General features: G+C 39.9%; 1 protein-coding gene across 1 annotated transcript in view; it reads right to left on the bottom strand.

The window, feature by feature from the left end:
• Window positions 1-27,219, bottom strand: part of LOC127434634 (solute carrier organic anion transporter family member 5A1) — a 73,623-nt gene that overhangs the window by 23,354 nt on the left and 23,050 nt on the right. The gene's annotated exons all lie outside the window — the stretch shown is intronic.

Genomic DNA, 27,219 nt, shown 5'->3' with positions numbered 1-27,219 from the left:
ACATTTGGGCATAGACATTTCACACTCTGAATCAAATTTAGTAACCGCAATGATCACACTGAGAAATTATGCTGCCTCCTGGGAAGTTCCTTCTTACAAGCTCAGAAATTGCAATTAAGATGTGATGCGTTCAAGTGATTTTAGTTTGGAATAAAATGGATGCGATGGGTAATTCCATATTTATTTCTCTCTTTTTCATTTCCCAACAAAGACAGGATGTTTTTTAGTGCTAGTGCAACATAATGAAGAGTAAATACATACTGTTATACACAACATTATTGGGTAATTGATGCTTTATCTATGTATTTTATCATTCCTATGCTGCCACAGAGAATGACAAGAAATTATGTGTTGTCATGCATGCCTATCACTTTATAAACATGCTAAATGAGTATTATATTGTAGCATGCTTTTTCAATACTCTTCAATAACAGTCCACAAAATGCACACAAGCAAACATGTACCGTAAATATTTACAATTAAAACTCATAACCAACACCCATTTGCTTCTGCTATGATTCTTTAATTGACAAGCCTTTAACTCAAGTGAACTTAAAAGGCAGTTTACTCAAAAATGAAAATTTTGTTATCATTTACTCACCTTTATGTTGCTTCAAACCCATAGGACTTTCTTTTATTTGCAGAACAAAAAAAGGAGATATTTTAAAGAATGTCGCAATCACTGATTCCATGCAATAGCAGTTAATAGTGATTCACTTTGAAGCTTAAAAAAGCACCCAACAAGGTCATAAGAGTCATCCGTGTGACTTGTGTGTTATATTCCAAGTCTTCTGAAGGCATACAATCATTTTGTATGATGAACAGACTGAAATTTAAGTCCTTATTCACTCTCAGATCAATTAAAAATCATTGATCACTGAAATATTTTATTGAAAATCAAATATGGCGATAAGTCGATAACATCAAAACTCATTGGTTATGGTAAGCACAAGTTGCACGGATTAATTTTATGACACTTGAGCTTTGCGGTAACTTGTGGCAAATTGTGCATTGTTACCAAAAGTTTGCCGGCGAATCACAAGCTCATTTGCATGTGAAAATAACGAACGCCAAACTTGTGGCAAATTTGCTGCAAGTCTGTGGCAGTTTAGTTATTTGTTAGGGTGCTGATGACTGCTTGCATTTCTAGGGTCACAAATTTTATTTACAGCAGTTTCTTTAGCGAGTAGTTTTGAGCTCCTGCTTCCCCCAACCTCCCCCTCCTCCAGCAATTTCATTGGCTGTTGTTCACTATCGGTCTCTCGCTCGTCAGGACAGTGCTCACGCATGACGACAAGACGTAATTTCAAGGAGTTTTAAAATCCGTCTTGGCGTCTGGGACGAGTCAGGGCGTGTCGCAGCAGTGCACACACAATAAGATCATTCGTCCTGAGATCTGAGACTTTTCAGTTGCCGACCTGTCACAGACTCAAAACATCAAAGGAGACAAGCATAAGTACTGTAGTGTACATTGGGCATAAGTAGACTTTTGTAGTTGTGCACACACTTACAGTGTGAAGTCACTTATACAGTGGCCCACAGTCAGTAGCCCACTCCCATCAGCTTTCCTATGAAAATCACTTAATCTCCCATATCTTTTGAAGTGATAACATTGCACAGATGTTGAAACATGTCTTAGAATTCTCACATAATTTTCCAGTGCACAGCCCTTCAAAGTGTTATTCACATGGGTGGCTTTCTTTGCAAACTGTGGTACACTTGGGTCTCATCTAGCTGCAACACCTCAAACATTCAATCAGCCTTATTTACACCCTAACTAAAAATCAGGTTCTGCTTAAATAACCCTGGGAGTGGAGAGAAATAATATTGCTAAAAACACAAAAGCTGCTGGTAAATCTTCTTATCAGCCCAAAGCAGAAACGCCCATCACCCAGGCCCAAACAACATGCCCACATCACACAAACAGAAAGCAGAATGAGCACAGCCTTTAACAGACAGTCTTTTTTAAATCAGCAAAGAATAAAATGCCCCCCGAGAACATTCTGAGAAGCTGTCTGCCCAAAGCATTAAAGTCATCAAACAAATTAATTAACTATTTAAACTATATTCATGAGTCTGTATGTGGTACCAGGCCTAGAGTTTGGACTTTGCTACATGTGCAAGAGCAGTTAATTTACTCAAACCAGATGGAAATTCACTCAAATGACAAAGTGACATGTAAAGACTGCGTACGTGTCTTGTACAGCATCTCAAATCAGAGTGGTAGGTCATTACATTAATACTTCAATGTTAATCCATTGCAATAACAAGAGCTCACACTGAGTAGATAATAAGCATTGCTAAAGACCAGCAGGAGTCATCTAAAGTGTTTATCAGTTAATCTAAATATATAATGATTTCAATGTCGGGTAATTTAGAAACAAGCAATCATGCATAATTTTCTTTCCTTGGAATATTTTGGAAGCAGAACAGAGCTCCAGAGACAGGAAACAGAACTGACGTCCCTGCATGAACCTCCTCTGGGTTAAACTCAGTACATGAAGAGCACAGTAAACCATTCCAATATTCCCAATATTTTTGTTTAATCTAAAATGTGCTTTTGAAATGCTAGATATGGCCTTGATAGAAGGATGGAAATATCTGGTGAACTTTTATTGTGTAAAATGCACAGCATACTATAGCAGTTTATCAGTAAGTGTGAGGTAAGTTTGAGGTGAACAAATCTGTAATTCTTTGGCATGGAAAACATCATAATACAGTAGATATTGTAGGCTGGTTACACTTGATGAAATTGTAATGGGCTTAATTACAGGTAAAGTAGACATATTTGTACATTTGTCAGGCTAAACAGAGTTAAAGTAGAAAGAACAAGTTAAACTGCATAAGAATTCCGATGATAGATGGATCCTATTTTTTATTTCTGCAAACAGTCATGAAACCTATAAATGTCTTCCATGCTATAGTTCTTAAACTGCAGATGAAGTTGTTTGGTTCACTTCATATACTGTCTCCATGATTGCCAAAAATAAGTTTATTAAAAACAGAGCTTAGGATGTAGCAAAGGAAAAAAAAAATACCCCTGTTACGAAAGGGTACACTTTAGTTTAGACACTACACTTCCATGTTACACATCCCATACACTGGGGGTGGGGGGGCAGGGTGGAGCTTACCTGTCCGGATACAGGTAAAAGGGATGGTGTCAGAGGCACTGGTCTCTCCCCATTCGATCGACGCTCTCTGCCCATTGATTGATGCTTCTGCCCATTGATTGACGCTCTTGCCCCAGCGACTGCTCTCTCTCCCCATTAATAAATGCCCAACAAAGAGAGTGTGCACATGGAGTGAGCGTGCCAATGCAGAAGGAAGCCAGCCTTGGAAAGAGATGGGTCAAAATACGGACATGTTTTGTGGTGGAACACGCAGCATTGGGGTACTAAACGTGCATCAGGATTATGTTTTCGTTTCGGACAGTGTGTACTTTTTCCAAATCCCCTTTCTGAACAATCACCACCAAAGATTGAGCTGGCCCCATGCCTCGAGGAAAACTCGCCTCAACAGCCACACAAATGAGCTGGTCAGGTGTTCCGGAGCGAGGTAAGATCACTGTCGTGTCACACACAAAGAAGAACATACTGGTGTCAAGTGATGCTCTGCGAGGGTTTATTTTCGCTTGTAGGCAAGCTCCGCTTAAACTTTGCTACAATTATCTTTTTGAAATTATCTTCAGTTATCTTTAAGAAAGTGTTTCACCACTGTTCAAATGTACTTTGGATCACATCATTTATATGTATAAATGTTTTCCATCTGAAAGGACTAAATATTAAATTGACAAATGACAATAAAATGCAAAGTAATCTCTTCAGTAATCAAAATACATTTTGAATGTAACTGTATTCTAATTACCAATTATTTAAATTGTAACTGTAGTGGAATACAGTTATTTATATTTTGTATTTTAAATACGTAATCACGTTACATGTATTCCGTTACTCCCCAAACCTGTTTATGCGGCACTATAAAAAATTTCGACTGACATGGAGGGCCTCCTTGAAATACGTTGAGCAATCATGTCTATGGAGGTGAAACTTTCCACCCTGATCACAAGAATGGACGATGTTGAGGAGTGAGATGAGTCTCTGGAGTCGGCCGAAAGAGATCTGCAGGCTAACCCGCCGGCCACCAAAGCTGATGTGGAACGGGTGTGGGAAAAACTAGAGGATATGGAAAATCAGAGCAGATGTAATAATGTTCATTTCGTTGGAATCCCAGAGGGAAAAGAAGGTCAAGATGTGGTAAGGTTTTTGGATAGGCTCATTCCGAGTTTGATCGACACAGTGGACCACCAGCTCAGAATTGAGCGCACCCACAGAGTTTTAGTCAGCTTCCCGATCTATCCTGGCAAGATTCTTGGGGTTGGCTGACAGAGACTTTGTTCTACGAGCTGCAAGGAATAAAGGCGTAACAAAAAGTGGGTAACTTTGCCTGCACTCGATCAACAATACAGACCACACATCGTGTAGTTTGCTGATGTGGCCTGAGAGGGTTGTTCTGTTGTCTGCCCACTGGCTCCTGCCTGACTCTCTTTTTTTCCCTTTCTTTTTTTTCTCCCTTTGTTAACTTGCTGTTGAGCTCATTTGCTCATGTTGTGGGTTCGATGTTATTGTTTACTGGGACCTATTTTATTTTTCATTTTATTAAACATATTTATGTACAATATAATGGCATGTTTTATGTTAAGAAAAAAACAAAAACAAAACTATATATATATACACACTGTATGTAAAAATCACCGGACTTGAGCAATCTGGTAGCAATAGTGTCACGGAAAGTCTCAAGAGCATGCATGGACTGTCGGTTTTCCGAGTGATGGACACCAGTTGGGACTGTCATGTGTGAAGCTGAAGTGCTTTTTTTTCTGTTCCGTGGGTTATTAAGGATGTTATGGTTACATCAATGTTGGATAGTGGTCTATATAATTTAGCCTTGGGTACACAATTTGTCTTTGCATTTCACACTTTATTATAGGTAAAATGTTTCTCTCCACATGGAATGTTAATGGGTTGGGGCACCTTATAAAAAGAAGGAAGGTTGCATCTTTTCTTAATCTTAAAAAGATTTACATAGTGTTCCTTCAAGAAATGCACCTTTCTTCACAGGAAGCTGAAAAACTTGGCACGGCATGGGATGGACATGTGTTATATAGCGCTGGTTCGAGTAAGAGCAGGGTAGTCATCACATTGACAAGTAAGCATTTACAATTTAAATGTCTCAAACAGATTAAAGATAATTTAGGAAGAATCATTATTGTTTTGGGCTGAAATACAGGGGCAAAATCTGATTTTGGCTAATATTTACACTGGCGGCCAAAAGTTTGGAATAATGTACAGATTTTGCTCTTATGGAAAGAAATTGGTACTTTTATTCACCAAAGTGGCATTCAGCTGATCACAATGTATAGTCAGGACATTAAAAACATGAAAAATTTCTTTTTAAAAAAAAAAAGTTTTTTTTTTTTTCTGTTTCAAAAGTGGCTTTTTCTTTGCAATTCTTCCCATAAAGCCTGCACCCCTGAGTCTTCTCTTTACTGTTGTACATGAAACTGGTGTTAAGTGGGTAGAATTCAATGAAGCTGTCAGCTGAGGACATGTGAGGCATCCATTTCTCAAATTAGAGACTCTGATGTACTTATCCTCTTGTTTAGTTGTACATCTGGCCTTCCACATCTCTTTCTGTCCTTGTTAGAGCCATTTGACTGTAGTGTACACTTTTGTATGAAATCTTCAGTTTTTTCATTGTATAGCCATCACTCCTCAAAACAATAATTGACTGACGAGTTTCTAGCGAAAGCTGTTTCTTTTTTGCCATTTTTGACCTAATATTGACCTTAAGACATGCCAGTCTATTGCATACTGTGGTGTTGGGCCTCATGTATTCAGATAGAAGACAAAGGCAGGCCTAACACAGTCGTAAAAACCTAACTCAGGCCCCCACATACCAGGTCATAAATTATACAGATAAAAATCGCACCAAAATCAAACAAAGGGAGTCCAAAACAGACTACAAATCCCATGAAGCCTTGCTCACTAAAGGATCGAACTCTCAACTCCTATTGGATGAGGCACACAACAGACGTCCCTCAAACCATGACATCATCAGGAGTAGAAATACCTCTGAAATGCTTCCAGGATTTGCTTCCAGCAACTTTGTTCACCGAGTACAGACATAGCTCATCGCTGTTCTCAGGTGCAACCTCGTGGCACAAGGAAGTAACGTCCGACTTGAAACTGTGGCCATACAATCTCCATCTCGCTGGACGAGTTGAGATTACTCTGTGTTCCACCGAACACTCTAACGGATCCGAAGGAGACCGCTGAGCAATCCGCATCTTCATCCATTTGCCTGCAGAAGTGAAGAGATTAAAGATTTCTCTTCCATCTTCAATCAAGTCGACACTTCTGAGTTCTCCGCCAGCCCGCCGAGAATCAACAGCCGTGCCCGCCAACAGAGCGAGGAAACGGCCTCCCGTTATCACACGAGCCTCAAGGAATCGGGTCGGAGTTAAAAGAAAATGGTTACACATTCTACCTGTGTCCTCATGCGATTCAAGTAAGAGGTTTACGTCTGGGCAGAGATAGAATATTATAGTGTGTTATTCTTGTGTCTCAAGGTTTTTGCTTGTACAGTTTACGGACCACCATGTCTGCTCATTATTAATACTCAGGGTATTAATTATCACGAATTTGTTTTGCTGTATTGTGGTCCAACCAAATTGGACTGTTGTGCATTTTCGCCATTGCGGGTGAAACCGGCAAACTGAGTTATCCATTAAAGAGTCAAAGAATGCGGGACTTTTACGAGCCATCCACTGCGTCTTTGAGCGATAAACTAACAGCTGCTTTCTCTCCCACGATCGCGAAATCGGCTTTAGGGCCGTCACTTTATTCTCTCTCTCTCGTACTAACCACACACACACACACACTCGCTCTCTCACACACACACACACACACCCTCATGTGTTATAGAATTATTTTTATTTCCATATCTAATCATATCACTGTTTAGTTTGTAGTTGTAAGTCGGAAGTTTATTGACTGCACTGTATTAATTATTAATTGATATTACTGCATAAATAAACTTTGTTTATATTACAAAGAGAAGTGTTTTGGTTTGTTTTGCATACGCCTGATTCAAGCCTTCATTCATTGTTTCTTTTTTCCCGAAAATCAATATTCTTCGGATGTCGATTTTCCTACGAAAACAATCTAATATTGAGACTGTTTTACTATCTGGTTATTAGTCCCTGATCCCAGGGTGGTGCCCCGTCAATGTTAATCCTTATTAATATTCTATTTATTTTTGATAATTGATAATTATCTTTGATGTTTGTTGAATTTGAATGATCAATAAGCTAGTGTTAATTTTATTAATGTTTCATCGATGTTAACAATTAATGATTATCTTTGACAATTGTTGATTTAAAGGATTAAAAAAAAGCTAACATTGATTCTCATCAATTTTCTATTGATTTTAATAATTAATAATTATCTTTGATAATTGCTAATAACCAAACCCGCTCCTAAACGTAGCACACTACATTTACTGGAGCCCCATATGAGGTTTTAATGAGTTAGATTCAATTAATTAATTTAATATTAATTAATAACTAAAGAAATAATTATTAATTATTTCTGATAGTAACACTGATCTAAACAACCAGTAAAGCCCTACAGTGGCAACTCAAAAACAAACACAAAGACAATGTTAAGCTTCATTTAATGAACCAAATAGCTTTCAACTGTGTTTGATATAATGGCAAGTGATTTTCTAGTACCAAATTAGCAATTTCGCATGATTACTCAAGGATAAGGTGTTGGAGTGATGGCTGCTGGAAATGGGACCTATCTAGATTTGATCAAAAATTACTTTTTTCAAATAGTGACGGTGCTGTTTTTTACATCAGTAATGTCCTGACTATACTTTGTGATCAGCTGAATACCACTTTGATGAATTAAAGTACCAATTTCCTTCCGAAACAGCAAAATCTGTACATTATTCTAAACTTTTGGCCACCAGTGTATGCACTCAACGCTGATGATCAGAACTTTTTTATAGATCTTGAAGGAAAGCTACAAGCAGCTGGGATCCTTCATGATATGATTTTGGGTGGAGACTTCAATATTTTAAAGGATACGCTCCTTGATCATAGTGATGCAAAGGTGTGTAGACCCTTTAGAGCAACGTTGACACTACAGAGGATGTGTAAAAATCTTGGTCTTACAGATATTTAGAGACTTCTGAATCCATCTGGGAGGGACTACACTTTTTTCATCATTTCATAAGATTTACTCTAGAATGGATTTTTTTTTATATATCTAAGTCACTTATTCCATCTGCCACTGACTGCTCAATTGGGAACATTTTAGTTTCAGATCATGCTTTGGTGAAATCATTTAGATGGTGCTTTAATACATCCCTTTTACAGGACCCAGCATTTCAACAAATGTTAAATATAGAAGTTAATGCTTATGTAGAAACCAACTGGTCCTCAGTGTCCTCTGTGGGCATGGCATGGGAGGCACTTAAGGCAGTTCTTAGGGGGCATATCATACAATATGCCTTATTCATTAAAAAGATCAAAGCACAGGAATTCATAGAATTGGAGAAGATTATTAAAAGTGCTGAAACAGGGCTGAAGCGCCAAATGTCATCCAATGGTCTTAGAGAGTTGACTTAGTTAAAGTATAGGTACAATACTATTTTGTCACAGAAGGTAGAGTTTTGGCTATTTAGGGCAAAACAGACATATTTTGAGTCAAGGAACAAGGCAGGGAGACTTCTTTCCAGATACATGGAAATTTTTCCACCATTCCTTCAGTGAAGTCTTCTAGAGGCAATATATTTACTTATGCCACAGATATTAATAAAGCCTTTAAAGAATTCTATTTTGATCTATATAGTTCCACGTCCACGTCTACCGATAAGGAAATTAGCAACTTTGTAGAGCCATTAGAACATTCTTGACTCAGATATTACTTTGGAGGAGCTTGTTGAGGTAATTAAAGCCTTGCCAACAGGTAAGGCACCAGGGCCAGATGGTTTTGCCACAGAATGTTTTAGATCTTGTTGCCACAGAACTGGCTCTACTTGTTAAAAGTTTACAAAGAGTCATTAAAAGAAAGGTGAACTACCACCAACTATGGCGCATGCCCTGATCAGTCTCATAATTAAAAAAGATAAAGACCCAAATTAATGTAAAAGTTATCACCCAATTTCTCTGATCCAGTTAGATGTCAAAATATTGTCTAAAATTCTGGCTAATTGATTGAGTATGGATTGAGAAATTTAGTTAGAATTAATTTTGACCCATTGATGAAAAGGTTTTAGTGTGATGTGGATAGGTGGATGTGTTTTGTTTATTCCTGCTACTGGTTCCAGGGCAAGACAGAACAATAAAGGGGAGAAAGGACAGCCTTGCCTGGTTCCCCTACCAAGACAAAAAAAAAATCTGAAATTAATCCATTAGTTTGCACTGCTGCTATCGGTTGTTTATAAAGTAACTTAATCCACACAAAAAAGTGTTCCCAAACCCATACATTTCCAAAATCTTAAAAAGATAGTCCAATTCCACCCTATCTAACGCCTTCTCGGCGTCAAGTGAGATGGCAGCGATCAGGGTCTGATCATCAGGTTCTGCGCTAAGATCCAAGAATTCTGGGTAAGAGTCCAGAAGTGGTTATTTGTGAGGTTTTAGATACCCAAATTTCATTCTGCCCCAGACTATGTATTTTGGGTGATGGGGCGGTTATTAAAGTAGGTGATAAACATACAAAAAGCTGGGTCTAAACTAGTATAATGATTGGCAGACAGATCATTCTTAGAGGATGTAAGTCATTTAGTGCGCCCTCATTTCAAGAATTGTTCACCGATTTGGGCAGGGTGGCGGCATTTGAAAAGATGTCATATAAACAGTTTGGCAAAACAGACACATATGGTAAGTAACGGGACAGGTATTTGGCCTTTCTGGAGGGCTCTCAGTGAGGACCATGTGGAGAGAAAAAGAATTGTGGTGATAATAGTAAATTCTATTCTTTGTGGAATTCTTTCTTTTCTTTTTGTTTGTTGATTTTAATATTTTTTATTTTCTCAAATATTTTCTTTTGTTTGTATGCTTATATGTGTGCATGGTGTATTTTAGGCTTTGACCACAGGGATATTTGTTGAGGGACGGGGTGGGGTTGGGGAGGGGGAAATAATGGGATATAAGTTGATTCTGTGTGTATATGTTTTGTTTATTCAATATTTCACATAAGAATCAATAACAAATGCTAATAGCAAAAATAAATAAATAAATAAATAAATAAAATAAAATAAAAGAAGAAGAAGAAATAAAAGAACATACTGACAATCATTTCAAACCCACACAATTAGTTACGAATGGGACTAGCATTGGTGTATGGATCCCTAGACAAACGATAGGCAGGTAAGAGGTTAAGAATTGTTTTTCTGTTTTAGTCTACAGTTAGCACCTGTTTGTAGCACCCCTTAAATCTGAGGCAAAGACCCTTTTCCCGATCCCTAAAATCGAACTGGTTGATAGGAATGTTGCTCCAGGATCATCAAGGATGTTGTTAGAGGAACACATTCTACTTGCCAAAATCACAGTCACTTTAATAATAAAAGAACAAGCTGTCCATTTATTCTTCACCCATTGACCTACAATCATAATTACACACACACACACACACACACAAAAAAAAAAAACAGCCCACAAAGAAAATTCATAATCATTAACGTTATCATTAACGTAAGTGTAACGACAAATGATCAGTATGGAAACAGTTCAGTCCGGAAGTCAACATAATATCCATGATTAGTAGCCTCTGTAACGGCTCCTATATCATTGAGAGTTCACCTCAAATGTTAGACAGATGAGCACACACATATTTTATCTTCCTCAATTGTGTAACAGAGCTCCGTTTGGCTCTATTTATCATGTTAATAGTTTTATACACGTATAGAGGGTAAAAGAGGGTAATTTAAGTGGAAAGCCTTCAAGTTTCCCTGTTGACTGGCAGAAATCCAGCCTAGATTCTACCTCTGCCCACCGTGCCTTTGTCATTTTTCCTGGGAAGGACAGAGGAGGTGCTTGCTGAAGACAGAAATGTGCTGGCTATGCAAGACCGTATTGTAGTAATCAACATCAACAACTGACGTCACAACAGCACGCTCTAAGAATTCCAAATTAACCTTCACATTCACCGCTGAAAAGACCAGCATTTCAAGATCAGGTTTTTTTTTATTGGGAGTCATGTGACGCCATGCGAGGATCGGATGTGTGAACGGCGAGCTCTGCGCATTTTGCTAGTTTTAATACTTTTTACGTCATAAACCAGTGAGATTTGATACACCCTGATCCTTAACTGTTCTGGGAAGATAATATGTCAAAGAATTCAAAATCCTCGGGCTCTGGAGACATTAAATGACACTTACGTGCTCAAGCTGACGCCCCCCCGGAGGCCACATGCAATTTGCCTGGAGAAGTGAAGGAAATTCGGCGAGAATTGTTGAACATGTCAGCAATGCTTATGAAGGTCGTTGCTGACTTGGAGGATCTTGCAGTAATATGTTGATCGATCACTGCCATGGAGACAAAATTCACTGAGGTGGTTACAAGAGTCAGGGATGTCGAGAAACGGATCGATTATCTGGAGTCAGCGAAGCGGGAATTAGCTGCTAATCCGCTAGCAACCAAGGTGGATTTGGAGCATGTCTGGGAGAAATTGGAGGACTTAGAGAATCGTAACCGGCAGAATAACGTCCGAATTGTTGGAATTCCTGAGGACGAAGAAGGTCGGGATATGGTGAAATTCCTGGACAGGCTCTTTCCGAGTCTGTGCGACATAACAGGCCATAAGCTGGAAATTGAGTGAGCTCACAGGATTCTGGCTCAGCGATCCGTGGAGGGAGACGGGCCCTGATCAATTCTGGCCAAATTTCTGAGATCATCCGATAAAGATCTGGTGTTACGTGAGGCGAGGAGTAAAGGAAGGCTTTCTTGGAAGAACCACAGCATTTTCTTGTTCCCAGACTTTGAGATTCGACAAGAGAGAAACGTTATCGTTTCAAAGAATGCAAGAAACTCTTATATCAACGGAAGGTTGCTTTTGCACTGATGTTCCCGGCCAAATTGAGAATAGATGCTAAGGATGGCTGTAAGTATTTGCATGTCCCCAGCAAGCGATGTCCTTCATAAAGTCAATGGACTGAGTAAGTTATTTTGTGGTACTCATGTTGCAGCCAAGTGGGCCGACTCACTGAACATCCACTTGACCATCCGAGGAAGCTGAGCGCCTTTTTTGTTTCTTTTTGTGCTGGTTCCTTCTTGCGGCTGGAGTTTGTTTTGTGTAGTAGCACTCCTTCGGGACAGTGTTGTGGATGAATCTGGTTGGAATATGTTTTGTGGGGTATTTCTTGCAGGACATTGGAGTGATTGGGTCATTTGTTGCACTCATGTAGCAGTCAAATGGGCCGGCTCACTGAAACTGAATTTGACTGTCCGAAGAACGGCCTCGGACAGTCAAATGAACGGCCTTTTTTTTAGTTTGTTTTGTGGAGGAACACACCTTCGGGACAGTTATGTGGATGAATCTACATGTTCTTTGTGTTTATTCCACCTATTGGCTGGAGTTTGTTTTATAGATTATATTCTGTTGTGTAATTATGTCTCACAAAATTTTTATAGAAACACCGGACTTGAGCAATCCGATGGCAAAGTTGTCATGGGGGCTCTCGTAGGCATACATTAACTGTTTGAGTTTAGAGGGATGGACACCTGGTTCTGGTTGGTTCTGTCGTGCGCTGGGTTAATGCGCACATTTTTCTTTTTTTCTATTTGTTTGGTTCGGTGGGAAGTTTGGGGTTTGATTGTTGCACTAATGTTGGAATGTGGTCTTTATAATCTTGTTTTTGACACACTATCTATTTTTTCTTCTATGTCAAAATGTCAAATGTTAATAAGAGTGGATTGTCTCTCTCCACGTGGAATGTGAATGGGTTCAGGCACCCTACAAAAAGAAGGAAGGTTGTTTCTCTTCTTAAGCGTGGGGAATATGGTGTGGTGTTTCTTCAAGAAATGCACCTTTCTCTGCAGGAGGCTGAAAAATTTGGGAGGATGTGTGGTGGGCATGTTTTCTTTGGTGCTGGCTTTAGTAAGAGCAGGGGAGTCATTACGCTGATGAGTAGGCATCTGCAATTCAAATGTCTCAAACAAATTGAAGATAAATTAGGAAGGGTCATTAATGTTTTAGCTGAAGGGGTAAATTCTTATTTTGGCAAATATTTATGATATAGATCTTTTAAAAATATTTTATAGAATTTATAGAATCTGGTTCTTGGGGGGGGATCCGGGCAAGTTTGGGAGTTGCCGTCTGGTTTCCCAGGTCCAGCTAGACGTTGGAGTGTTGTCGGGGCTTTTGGCTAGCCGAGGGTGCGTTTGGTGTGGTGGAGTGGGATTGTCATTTTGGGATTTTGGAGATGTGCGGGTTTGGAAATGCTTTTTTGCGTGGATTGGGTTGCTTTGTGGACACACGGTGGTGGTGGTTCAGATGAGTGGATTGATTTCAGATTGTTTTGCTCTGGATGGGGGCGCCCAGCGGGGTTGCCCTCTTTCCCCATTGTTGTTCTGTCTTGCCCTGTGGCCATTGGCGGCCGCGGTGGGATGGGGGGATGGTTTTCCGAGGGTGGTGGCGGGAAGTTGAGCGTGTGGGCTTTTGCTTTGCACGGACAATGTTTTGTTGTTTGTCTCCGACCCTGCTGGTTCTGTGCCTTGCCTCCATGGAATTGTTGGTTCCTTTTCTGGGTTCTCGGGGTGCAGAGTAGGTTGGTCTGGGTCCGGAGCTTTGACACTGGTGGCGTGCTGCCCAGTGGTGGCTTTTCAGCAGGGCACCTTTTGGTGGCCCAGACAGGGCATTGGGTGTTTGAAAGTTTTGTTCCCAGTGGGTTTGTGTGAATTGGTTGATTTTGACCCTTTAGTGGGGAGGTTTTCAGGCGGTGTGGGTAGATGGGCTTCATAGCATTTGTCTGTGACTTGGAGGGTTGGTGTTGTTGGGGTGAGTTGTGTTCCGGGATTCGGCTGCCTGCTGTGGTCTCTCCCTGTGGATGTCCCCCACTCTTGTTTTGGGCGGTTTGGTGGTGTGGCGGGGTCCTTCATTTGGAGCAGTGGATGTCCCGGATTGCATTTCGGTGGGTTGCATGGGCCGATTGGCGGGGGTGGGCTGGGCCTACCCGGGATTTTGTTTTGTTGTTATGCGTTTTGTCTCGGACATTTGGCTCGTTGGTTGCTTCTGCCTGGGGAAGCCCCTCCCTGGTTTTGTGTTGGGTGGGGGGTTCTTGCCTCTGTTTCGCCATTGCGGGGCCTTTCTGTCAGGCTATCTGGGGGGGTTGGGTTGCACCCCGTTGTCTTGTATTTGTGCTCAGTGTGGACAGAGGTGTCCAGAGTGTTTGGTTCGGACATTTGTTTGAGTGTGGCCACAAGCATATGGCTGAACCCGGAGCTGTGTGTTGGTGGGTCCCCTTTCTGCTGGATGGAGTGGATTGTGGGGGAGGTTGATGCACTAAGTGGCCTGTGTGGGAGTGGAGTTTTGGATCCTTTGAAGGTGTGGTTCAGCATTTTGGGATTCCCAAGTTCTTTGGGTGTTTGTGGCTGTGCCACCTGCTCTGTGCTGTTTTGGGGTGGCATGCACCCCCTGGGTCTGGGAGTGGTGGTTGCTGCTTTTGGAGAGGGTCATGGGGCATCGGTGTGTTGCTCCCTGCTGGTTCGGAGTCTGGGGGGCAGGGCTTTTGATTCTCTCAAGAGGTTGTGGGGGAGGGATTTGGGTTTGGTGCTGGGGGAGTGTGGGCTGGGATACTGGGGGACGTCGGGTCTACATCTGGAGGTGCAGGGGCGCACCTTGTGCAGTTTGGGATTTTGCGTTGATTCTGTTGGGCCCCCTCTGGATTGTGTGGGCTTGGTCTTGGGGGCGCACCCACCTGCTGGTGGTGCCGGTCGGTGGATGGGGACGCACCTGTGTTTTTTGGGGGTGTGTTGGGATCTGTGAGTTTTGGTTGGGGGTTCGGAGTTTTGTGTGTGGCATGTTGGGCACTCAGGATTTATTTTGTCCCAAACTCTGTGTTTTGGGCAATGGGGTGGTTGTTGATGTGGGGGATGAGTGTGTGGGGAATTGGGTCCTGGCCGGTGTTGTGGTCGGCGGACGGGTTGTTCTTGGGGGATGAGGGTCAGCTGGAGTGCCCTCGTTTCAACAGTGGTGCGTGGAGATGGGCAGGTTGGTGGCATCTGGGGAGAGGTTGTGTGGAGGGCTGGCTCACGTGTCAACTTGCATGCTCTTCTGGACATGGTACCCTGATTACTCTTTCAACAGAGCTTCCGTCAATCTTAATTGTGCCTTAATAAGCTTGTAAATTTATTTGATTATGTCACGCAAACGTTAATATGTATTGCCTTACAAGTCATGCCCTATAGTAAGTGTGTTTTGATGTCATAAGATAGCATTGTGTAAGTAACAGGGTGAAAAGAAAGTGTTTATAAACTGATAATCTGCCCTTTTACTCGTGATTTGTGTAAACATTAATAAAAGACGTAGTTGTAGTGCTTCTAGCGTTTATTTTACCAGTAAACTGCCGCAATACATAAAACAAGCCAATTTTGCAAAAATTTAAGTATAGAAACATGATTTTATGAGACTAGGTTGGATAGTTTCCGCAAAGACATATCAGACAACATGAGGGTGAAAAACTGACAGAATTTTCATATTTAAGTGAACTGTCCCTTAAACCAGCAAGACTTGGTCAACCAACTTTATCAAAAACACCTTGCTGGTCTACAATCAAACTAACATTAACCAGTATAAATCAGTCTAAACCAGCCTAGACCAGCATAGAAAATTTATGCTGTTTAAAGCTGGTCTTTACAGCAGGACTGCAACTTACATAACAGACCCTTTCAGCGGACATGTCACAGGATGTGCAGGATTAGTCATTCGACACAAATGCAGTGTTGACAATGTGGTCCTTCCAAAAAAAAATCTCAAAGGATCCAATCAGGCTACAGAAAGTTGAAAAACCCTCCAATGAGCTGCTGGAACACATGTAGGAGGACATTTCCACTGCATCAGTAGATACCGCAAATACAGGATCCTGCACCTCGCTTCAATGCCACTCATGGACATTCCTTTGGAGTTGTGCATGGAAGAGTGTGTGTTGTCTTTCCCATCTGAGAGGGATGTAAGTATGGCTTGTTTCTAGTGAAAGGGCATATGTAACTGCCTAGGTTTGTGATTTTGTCCCAGGGTCACCCACTTTTCTCCCCCATCATCACACAGAGCTCACAATGGTGACTGAAATGCTTTCAACCTAAACATCTCCTTGAGGGTGTGTTATCTCTGGAGAAGACAATGAAGTCTGACACGAGCAACTTTCATGCTAAATGAGTCCCCAATGACAAAAATAATTAGGGGAGATTAATAAATTGATTTCATTACACAGAGGAAAATGAAAATCAGAGTGTATGCACCAATACATTGTTGCAGAAGAGTCCACAACACAAGAAATAATTAATGGCCCGTAACAGTCTTAAAACAAACTGAGCATGAAGCATATGATAAAATAAAACAATTTAATGTTCCCCAATGTCACTGCCTGTGTCCTGTGGGGGATTCATTGCAGGACCTTTTTGTCTCATTATGTATATATATATATATATATATATCGGCATGAGTTCTGTAAACTCTCATTGGGCTCAAATGGAGCCTTGTACCCAAGAGAATTGTGCCGAAGCACAACAGCAGCACAATATGTTGCAATTCATCATGCAACTTTCTGTCAGAGTTGAAGCCCAAAAATAAAACAGAAGAGCAAAATGTCCCTGAATAGAGAAGATGAATTCAGAGAAAGCCATTGAGCTGAAACTCTTATTGTTGTTGAGGCGGGATGTGATGTAAGCATTCAGTGTGAAAAATAGCCATACTTAAAACTTTCTATATGCAGTAGTCAAGGCAGGGAAGAATTCCCATCTAAAATGTCACTGTAAGTGTTCAGCATTGGATCTCTGTGGTTGTTCGACCCTATAACCTTGCCAGGAGACAGGGCTAAAATACAATGAAATAGGGAATGACATTGGCGTGGGGAATAGCATTGTCATGGAAACTTGCTGATGCAGCAGTGTCTTCTTACAAGTTCTAACCTTATATATCTCTCAGAGAGCCCCTATCAGAATGGCCTGACACAGCTGTCCCCATACACATGGCTATGGTGACAGCTCAATCCAGTCAGATTGTTTGTTTTTAACTCGACATCACTATTTTACGAATACCTAGAACAAATATCTATGTAGGTACTTTGAAGGACATGTGTGGTTTCAATCTGACCACCCTGTCTAGGTTTATTATTTTACATTAACCATACAGTACATAATGATTGCACATTATCTCGCTTATTACACAGCTACTTTCCAAAAAAATGAATTCAGGGAAATAAAACATTGATTTGAGTTTTAATTATTTTATTATATGAGAAGAGAGAGACCACGGAGTCATACAAGAGACAAGAAACGAGCACAGCTATGTTGGAAATCAGGTGCCTGGGAAAACGGTAAAATATATACAGTTTAGCGGTCATTATATACAAAAATATTTGACCTCCAGCATTCCCACACCTTTTGACCCATGAATTTCCATGACTTTTCTGTAACATTTGTATTTCTATGTATTAAATAAAATAAATTGTGATGTGATTTTTTTTTTAATAAAATTCCAAACTACACATTGTCATAACAGTTGTCATAACAGTAAGCAACTGCACTCTCTGGTTGAAGACTCAAAAGCCTGAAGTACAGTTGAAGTCAGAAGTTTACATACACCTTAGCCAAATACAAACTCAGTTTTTCACAATTCCTAACATTTAATCGTAGAAAACATTCCCTGTCTTAGGTCAGTTAGGATCACAATTTTATTTTAAGAAAGTGAAATGTCAGAATAATAGTAGAGATAATGATTTATTTCAGCTATTATTTCTTTCATCACATTCCCAGTGGGTCAGAAGTTTAAATACAATTTGTTAGTATTTGGCAGCATTGCCTCTAAATTGTTTAACTTGGGTCAAACGTTTTGGGTAGCCTTCCACAAGCTTCTCACAATAAGTTGCTCGAATTATGGCCCATTCCTCCAGACAGAACTGGTGTAACTGAGTCAGGTTTGTAGGACTCCTTGCTCACACGCGCTTTTTCAGTTCTGCCCACACATTTTCTATCGGACTGAGGTCAGGGCTTTGTGATGGCCACTCCAATACCTTGACTTTGTTGTCCTTAAGCCATTTTGCCACAAATTTGGAGGTATGCTTGGGGTCATTGTTCATTTGGAAGACCTATTTGTGACCAAGCTTTAACTTCATGGCTGATGTCATGAGATGTTGCTTCAATATATCCACATAATTTTCCTTCCTCATGATGCCATCTTTTTTGTGAAGTGCACCAGTCCCTCCTGCAGCAAAGCACCCCCACAACATGATGCCTCACATTGGGATGGTGTTTTTTGGCTTGCAAGCCTCACCCTTTTTCCTCCAAACATAACGTGGTCATTATGGCCATAAAGTTCAATTTTTGTTTCATCAGACCAGAGGAAATTTCCCCAAAAAGTATGATCTTTGTCCCCATGTGCACTTGCAAACTGTAATCTGGCTTTTTTGCCAGTTTTGGAGCATTGGCTTCTTCCTTGCTGAGCAGCTATATGTCAATATAGGACTAGTTTTTACTGTGGATACACATACTTGTCTACGTGTTTCCTCCAGCACCTTCACAAGGTCCTTTGCTGTTATTCTGGGATTGATTTGCACTTTTCGCACCAACCTACGTTCAACTCTAGGCATTTGGAAATTGCTCCCAAGGATGAACCAGAATCGTGGAGGTCCACAATTTGTTTTCTGAGACCTTTGCTGATTTCTTTTGATTTTCCCATGATGTCAAGCAAAGAGGCACTGAGTTTGAATGTAGGCCTTAAAATACATCCACAGGTACACCTCCAATTCAGTACACCTCCTATCAGAAGCTAATTGGCTAATTGTCTAAAGGCTTGACATCATTTTCTGAAATTTTTCAAGCTGCTTAAATGCACAGTTAACTTAGTGTATGTAAATTTCTGACCCACTGGAATTGTGATATAGTCAATTTAAAGCGAAACAATCTGTCTGTAAACAATTGTTGGAAAAATGACTCATGTCATGCACAAAGTAGACGTCCTAAACGACTTGCCAAAACTATAGTTTGCTAATATTAACTCTGTGGAATGGTTAAAAAATTTGTTTAATGACTTCAACCTAAGTGTATGTAAACTTCTGACTTCAACTATACATAACGTAGTAACAGTTCTTATTTCAAATTGGACATGAAGAAAGTTGTAACTTTGGGAACAGCACTACACTCATCTTGCTGTTTGTTTTTGATGTACTAAAAAGAACCGGCTCATAAGATTCATTGATCAGGAATTAGACTACACTGCGAACTTTAGATTTGAAAGAACCGGCTCATTAGAGTCATTCGTTCAGAAATCAGACAACACCTGACATACTCAGTGTTTCGCACTATAGATTCAGTAGAAGGGCAGTGTTGCCACTGAATAGCGCAGCAAGAAACACTGTCAAAGTATTTTAAAACAGTGTTCTGTCATCATAGGTGGAAAACTGCACATTCGGGAAACGTTAACGGAACTGAAAGTCATTAAAATCAGCAGGTTCCAGTATTTCAAAAAATTTGGAACCAACCCTACTTTCACAGAGCAACATCAAACCGATAAAATATTTGACAACAGAGAATAATTTGAAAATGGACTATAGAAATTTCCATGACTACTTAAGTTTGTTTTTATTATTTCCATGACTTTTCCAGGTCTCAAAAACAAAATTTAAAATTTCCCTAATATTTCCAGGTTTTCCATGACCACAGAATGCCCCAACTGACCAATTAGAATCAAGTATTCCAGAGAGCTCTGTAATAAGTGGAGGTAATATGTACTACTACATCAATGATTTATGTGTAAACCATTACCCAGACATGTCCCCACCCAAAAAAAATAAATAAATAAATAAATAAATACAAATAATGTCCAGAGTTTACAGTGCAGAGTTAACACATGTCTAAGGAAATGTATAAATTGAAGGAAAAAGGGAAGAAAAACAACACTCGTATTTACTTTCACTGACAACACCTTTTTTGGAGAAAAGCTGTTAGAATGGGAATCCTCCAACAACATAGTCCTGAGGCACTCCTAAACTACGGTGAGAAGTCCAGCCTGAAAGAGCAATGAAGCACAGTAGCAATAACTCACATCAGTAAGCTTTACCTCAAGCACAAACCTGTGAATGCAGAGAGGACCATCCTCTCAGAGGGCATTTGTTTCCCTGGGCCAGGTGTGACTTTGAGGCTATAATGAGGTGCAGAGGGGGGCACAGGGGCCTCAAAGGCCATAGAGCAGAAATGATCCATCAGACAAAAAGAGCAATGTAGCTGACACAGAGGAGACAGACAGAAAGAGAAAAACGAGAGAGAAAGGGAGAAAGGTGAGAAAGATAGAACTCTGTGATTCATTCAGCAAACTCAGTATTCCCACTCAACAAGTCAGCAGGACTGCAATGATTAAGCTCATAGATTTTCCTTTGACATTGCCCCACTTCCAATACCATAAGCACTCTATGGCTTGACAAATCAACTCATGACACACACTCTTATAAGTTTAGGCTGTCAGCAATGGGTGAACAAAAGAAAGCTAAAAAAGTGATCACATATGAAAGAAACACGGCCCGTTGAGGTGCAGTGAGGCTAGCTTTGAGCGAAAGAAACACTTCAAAGCAGTCAATTTGTCTAGCAGATCACATGGATCAAGGTGAGCTCAGGCAAAACAAAGGTGAAGCAGGTTAACTCAGGGTAAAGAGCGAGCATCTATTGTTTCTATGACACATTCTTTGGGAAGGCCTTAATGACAAATCAATGGCTTCCCATGCTTAAAAATATGACCCGGATCTCTGGGTTATCACTTTCCACATGACACCTCCGAGGCACTTGAACACGTTCCTTGACAGAGGATGAAGTTTACTCAAGAGACAGAATGCAAGAACACTGTCAGCCACAACATCTAGTGACTGATTGAGTGGCTCAGTGACATTCTAGTAGCACTAATACCACAGTAATGAAATCAGAAACATATACACATACATAATGTTAAATTTGCATATATTCAACATTACCTAGTAAGATATAGAGATTATGCTCTTACTGCTTCAAACTAGGTAAACTTACAAGTGACGGAACATTCTGAAGATTGAAAGATCGATGAATGCATCCAATCCATCTAATTCAACAAGTAGCTCAATAAAGAAAAAAAGACAAAGAAAAAGACAGGTCAGGGCATACAGCCATGAGCACATTAAGCGACTGAGCACATTTATTTGCTGAAGCGGTGGGTCTCTTCAGGGGTTCTGAAGCACATTGCTGACTCCCTTCGTGCTTTCTGCTGAATCTGATGCAAACGTGTAGAACTGCGATTAATGCTACAGCAACAATCACTACAAATCTAAAACACGAATGCTGATGTTCAAAGTTCTACCCTAAACAGAAGACTGAGGCAGGAACTGCCTTCATTAAAAATGTTTCAGCTGCTGACAGTAATGTGATGCCAAGAGTGTAACAATTGTTGTCTCATATCTTTTGAACATGAATTGAATTGAATATTTCAGGAGAAATAATGCAAATTTCATGTTTTGCTACTTGTAAGTGAATGGTGACTGCAGGCTAACATTCTAACTCCTTTTGTGTTCCACAAAAAAAAAAAAAAAAAGAAAAAAAAAAAAAAGCCCAATGGGTTTAGAACAACATAAGGGTGAGTAAATGATGACAGAAGAGATTCTTACAGTATGTTCCCTGGAAAACCCTTCTAAAATTGGCTTCTACTCTAAGATGAAAGCTCCTGCTAAAACCAGCACCTCTACCATCCAATCAGCTATAGAGAAGCGATGGGCAGGATTGGTGGTGCTTTCCCCCAGCTGGAGATATCACAAGGTAAGGGCTCCCTTTCCCTTCCCTCCTGAGGTGGCACTAAAACTGATGACATGCTCCACATGGACTTGCCCTCCTCTTCCAAAGACTAATTGCCCAACATGATCACACGGGAAGTCGGCGTGCTGTTTCCGAAAGTTCTGGTACCCTAGTATAGGCAACAGTATGCTGACTCACTGACATGCCCTATCTCCCATTGGACATATTTGGAACGGCTCAACAACAATTACTTTCCCTCGTGGCACGACTGGTAGCTCGTTGCGTCAGTTGCATGGGAGACTACAGTTCAATCCCATTCAAACGAGGAAGTAATCACGTTTGTATAAACAATCACGAGCATGATAAGGAGGTTGCATTTTTATCCCTAACATTGCATTTTGTCGCTACTAATGATTAGGGTTAGATCTGGGTTTGGTTGGGGGGTAGATTAAATAAGCATTTCTCTTCACTGTTTTACACCCTGTTCAGCTGAAAACAATTTGTAAGGGGGTTCGGTGGAAAGGAGGAGGCGAGAACCGGCTTGACAACTTAAATAATAATTTAATAAACAACTTAAACAAAACACACAACTAGAAACACACAGTACAGCTGTCTGTCATTCTCTCTCTCTCGAACTGTCGTCCCCGGCCGCCTTTATCCCTCGCGCGCCCCATCAGGCTGATTGGGGACCGGGTGTGTCTCATTCCAGCCCGGCCCCGCCCTCCTCGGCTCTACACAATTATTTTTACAACTGGCTACTGGCGACCTCTCCTGTATATAAATGGATATCACACTTGTTTATATGCTCTGGAACACTTACCGCTTTAGCCTCTGGAAGCAGTATTTTCAAATTCGGTCAATGTATACCGATTTCGGCTAAAGAAAACTTGCCGAATTTTATGTGAGATCAGGCTGAATTGCCACCTAAATATTATTTGCAGCTTTGATTTTATTGCCTGAAAAAGAGTGCACACTGGGGACCAATATCCTTTAAAGGTAGGACAAGACTTTAAAGCCACAGAAAAACTTTGAATGGACATACTACCTACTACTATTGCATGTAAGTAAATAGATTCATGTACATTCAGTGAATACCACTACTGAAGGTTTGCAGAAGTTCCTTGACAATCATTGACGTACACATACAGTGATGCCGTACTTTCTTAATACACAATACATGTACTTTCTTAATACACATACTTTCTCAAATAATAATCAGTGTAGATGTACATTACTTTTCCCTTAACACAAATTATATTGGTACTATAAATGGGGCAAAGACTTATGACAGTGATGTCTGGAAGGAAAAAAAAAGATCCTGGTAATGAATCCTCTGCCATGATGACATTTACACTGCTCTAGTTTCCAACTCAAACGGGGGAAAGATTTTGTTCCACCACAGACAATGACATTGGGTCTTTTTTAAGACACGTGTAGGCATTTGTGTTTCTTATTTGTGCATTTTTTTCCAAGCTTTAAATATTATTATTATTATTTTTTTTTTTTTTCAATTTTCTGCACAGATTGAGGGGGAATTCTGCAGAATTCTGTGGAATGGATTTAAAGGTGAAGTGTGTAATTTCATTGGAAAACACATCTTACAAAAAAAATAAAAATAAAATAAAATAAAAAAATAAGGTTGACAAATATGTCCAGAAAATAAGAGTTTTGGATAATTAGATGTGATCTAGAAGCTTTATACTGCTTTCTACACTGGATGCCATTGAAAAGACTGTAAGTCTATCTCTCACATCCTCGATATCATTCACGTCAAAAATCAAATATGGCGCTATAATGAATAAGGTCAATAGCAAAAATAATAGGTGTGTTCGACTTGAACTGCGCCTTGCCTTACCAATCAGTGAGATTTGCCACTTGCAGTCAGGGGAGGAGTTGAAAAGAGAGCTGTCAAGCCATACACTTTTGGCTTCCAGTCGTCTGCTGAAAGTACACCACTTACGGAAAATTGCGCGATGTTTCTTTTCTTTATTACAGAAAAAGTGGAATTCAGATAGACAGAAGTTTGAATTTTACATATAATAACCATAAACATTATTCATTTGAAAAGGTTATGTGCTGCTTAATACAATGTCTGCTGTGTGTACAAGATGAAAGTCCAATAAAAGCCTATTTTATTTGAATACCAATAAAGGGACAGTAGATTTAAACATTTTGAATTGTTTTCTTTATGAATAAACATGATATTACTATGATAAACATAATATAAGATGATATAAACATGATGTATATTTGTAAGAACACGGATTTGTGACAGTTTAGTGGAACAGAAGGTGTCAGAATAAACACCTTGGTAATGGCATACTACCATACTACTCTTATTTCTGCCATAGATTGATATAGCAGATAGTGTGGTATGTGTAGTATGCCATTGCGAACTCAGCTCATGAAACATATGCCACCGGTGTCATCGGGGCATCTAGCCAATCGTGAATAAGCTGTGTCGTCATCAGAGTTTGTGCATTTGCTTTGGAGCAATTTTGGTCCCAAACTCGTTCAGTTGGTTGAGTCAATCTAGATTCTGTATGTCAGGCTGATCGGGATTCTCAAACAAATAGGGCAATGTTATGATAGCACCACAGAGCCACAATATTTATACATTTTGGGAAAATCAATATACAAATGGCTTACCTACAGTTGTCTTTGAATATAAAGCCAAAAATATTCAATAAGCAAACATACCCCTTCAGAGTTTCACTTTCAGTACAGACAGGGAACAACATCAACAGAAATGATTGTTTCATCACATCCACAGGTAGCACCTGAGACATGGAGTGGCTGATGCTCTAGACAGTCCCAGCCCAGGACTGCTTGATTTACACAATGGCAATCACCAGCTCCATGTGACCCGCTCATCAAAGGCACACTACGCTCATTAAAGGGCTTTAGTGCAGTAATGTTATTACGAGGAACCACTCCAAAGAAAAAGTTGCTAATCCCTTTGTACCTCTCTCTTCGCCAGCTATGGCGTTAGGTCACTCACCGTGAGGACGCTCACTCTGGCCTCCTAAATCTGTAATCCTATCCTTTCTGGGAGCTGTATCTTGCTCTTTATGTGTCTCTGTTCCCTTCCCTCTCTTTCACTCACTCTTCCTCTTTCACCTGACCATGGGAAAAAAGATGGGGAGACCAAAATTGGGAAATTAAAGCCAGCTTGAAACAGCAACATCAAAAAATAGTGAAGAGAAAAAGCCTTTCCATGAGTGCTCGACAGCCACATTTAATATGATACAGAAATGGCTGCATAAAACCAGACTTAAATTTATAGGCCCTAGGGATAAAATTGCATTATTTACCTGCATTATTTATTTATATTCCAATTTATCAGCATATCTGGTTACATCACCAAAGACTGTGTTTAACTGGATTCTAGAACACAAAGTACAGTCTGTCCTTGCTTTCTTTAATATAATTCATTTGACCAAATAATACAGTACATGTTACATGGTAGGAATCAACTTTGTAGTCCATTCTGAAAAACTGCAAAGCCACCTACACAATCTGTGCTCAAAAACACCTTTCAATCTGTTATAGCGATACCTGTAATTGACAGATGCCAATGAAGATCTCTAATATTTTCACACTGCAGTTGATACGACACACTTATATGCAAAGTCAACAATTTACTGAGTTTTTATACAGTACATTAACATGCAATAACTGATAGAATGACACCTTTTCTATTGATTTATATTATTCCACTGACATAATAAGTAGACTAACCGACATTATTAAGTTAAAAATACAGTGAAATTAAATGTCTTAAAGGGATAGCTCACCATTTACTCGTGCTCATTTTATTCCAAAACCCATATGACTTTGTTTCTTCCATGCAACACAAAAGAAGATGTTAAGCAGAATGACAGTCTCAAGGCCTTTTCACCCCAAACGTGAACCTTTGGCGTGATTTCAAATTTTTTATGGAAGCAATGGATTACTAACGAGCCCTTCACACCTGGAACGAATGTTCGTGCCGAATCACTCACAGACAAAGAAACGTTTTTTTTTACGGTGAGTTTGTCGAAGAAATGCCCCAACCAATCAAATTTGAGCTATGAATCATGTGACAGGAGCTGCTGCAGTTCCCAAAATCAGCTGAACAGGTGGCGCTAAAGCACAGAAAGCTGTTCTGACCACTGACATTAAATGCTGAAGGAACTCCTGAGGAAATCCTGAACCAGCAGTGAGGATGTGATTCATTTGCATCAAATGTCTTAAAAACAGAAACCTATGGGTTCTCTTAACATGTAAATGATATTGCTGCATCCCCTTTAAAAAGCTCAATGATCTTACATGGATCGTCTTCATAACGTATTCCATATTGCTGTAAGATGGTTCTGTTGGGTGAGGTGTTGTATTTCTTGCATTATATAGACTCTTTGGCCGTTTAAATGCTGTCACGTTTAATTAGTAACACGTTTTGAACAAATTTAGATACACATGCAATAAGATACAATCAGTATAGTTCAAATTGACAACATCGGTTACAACAGTCATTATATGTGTGCATTACACAGAGAATAAAAAAAAAATTACTTAACATACATGCGTGGCAGTGGCATATAATCACTCTTATTTCAAATGATAACATGTTTTAACTGTTAATATTATTTTTAAACTCATATTTTTTGTAATCACCCCTCAGTCTGTGTACACATGATAATAATGCCAGTCAACTCATCCAGCAGGTGAACTGAAATAGTTTGTGAGTGTCTCAAAGGTTTTCTTTCTCATTGAGCAAATCAACAACAAACTCTTCATCACTTCTGCAGCTTGTAGAGAAATCAGTTTTCTTTTTTCGATCTGCTTGTAAAGTATTTCTTCTCATCTGTCATAGGCGGAGGGCAGACCAGCTGAAAGGTGCGCTGAGGCACCTACCGTTCCAGGGTAAAATTGTTTGTCGATTAGCACCACCTATTGTAAAGGCATGAATGTCCTAATGGCTGTCATTCGCTTCGCTTTCAATGTGCAAGGGCCATTCGTCGCGATTCGCCTCTCAAAATCGTGACGCCTTTGTTGTGAAAAGGCCTTCCATCACTATTCATCTTCATTATGTGGAAAAAAGATGCAATGAAAGTGAATTGTAATTGATAAAAATATACTGCTTAACATCTCGATGTCAAATGAGCAATATGAGGGTGAATAAATTTTATTTTTTCAGTATACTA

Source organism: Myxocyprinus asiaticus, chromosome 44 (genome assembly GCF_019703515.2).
Source record: "Myxocyprinus asiaticus isolate MX2 ecotype Aquarium Trade chromosome 44, UBuf_Myxa_2, whole genome shotgun sequence".
Lineage (NCBI taxonomy): Eukaryota > Metazoa > Chordata > Actinopteri > Cypriniformes > Catostomidae > Myxocyprinus > Myxocyprinus asiaticus.
The sequence above is the reverse complement of the archived record's forward strand: the minus strand, read 5'-3'. Positions and strand labels throughout refer to the sequence as shown.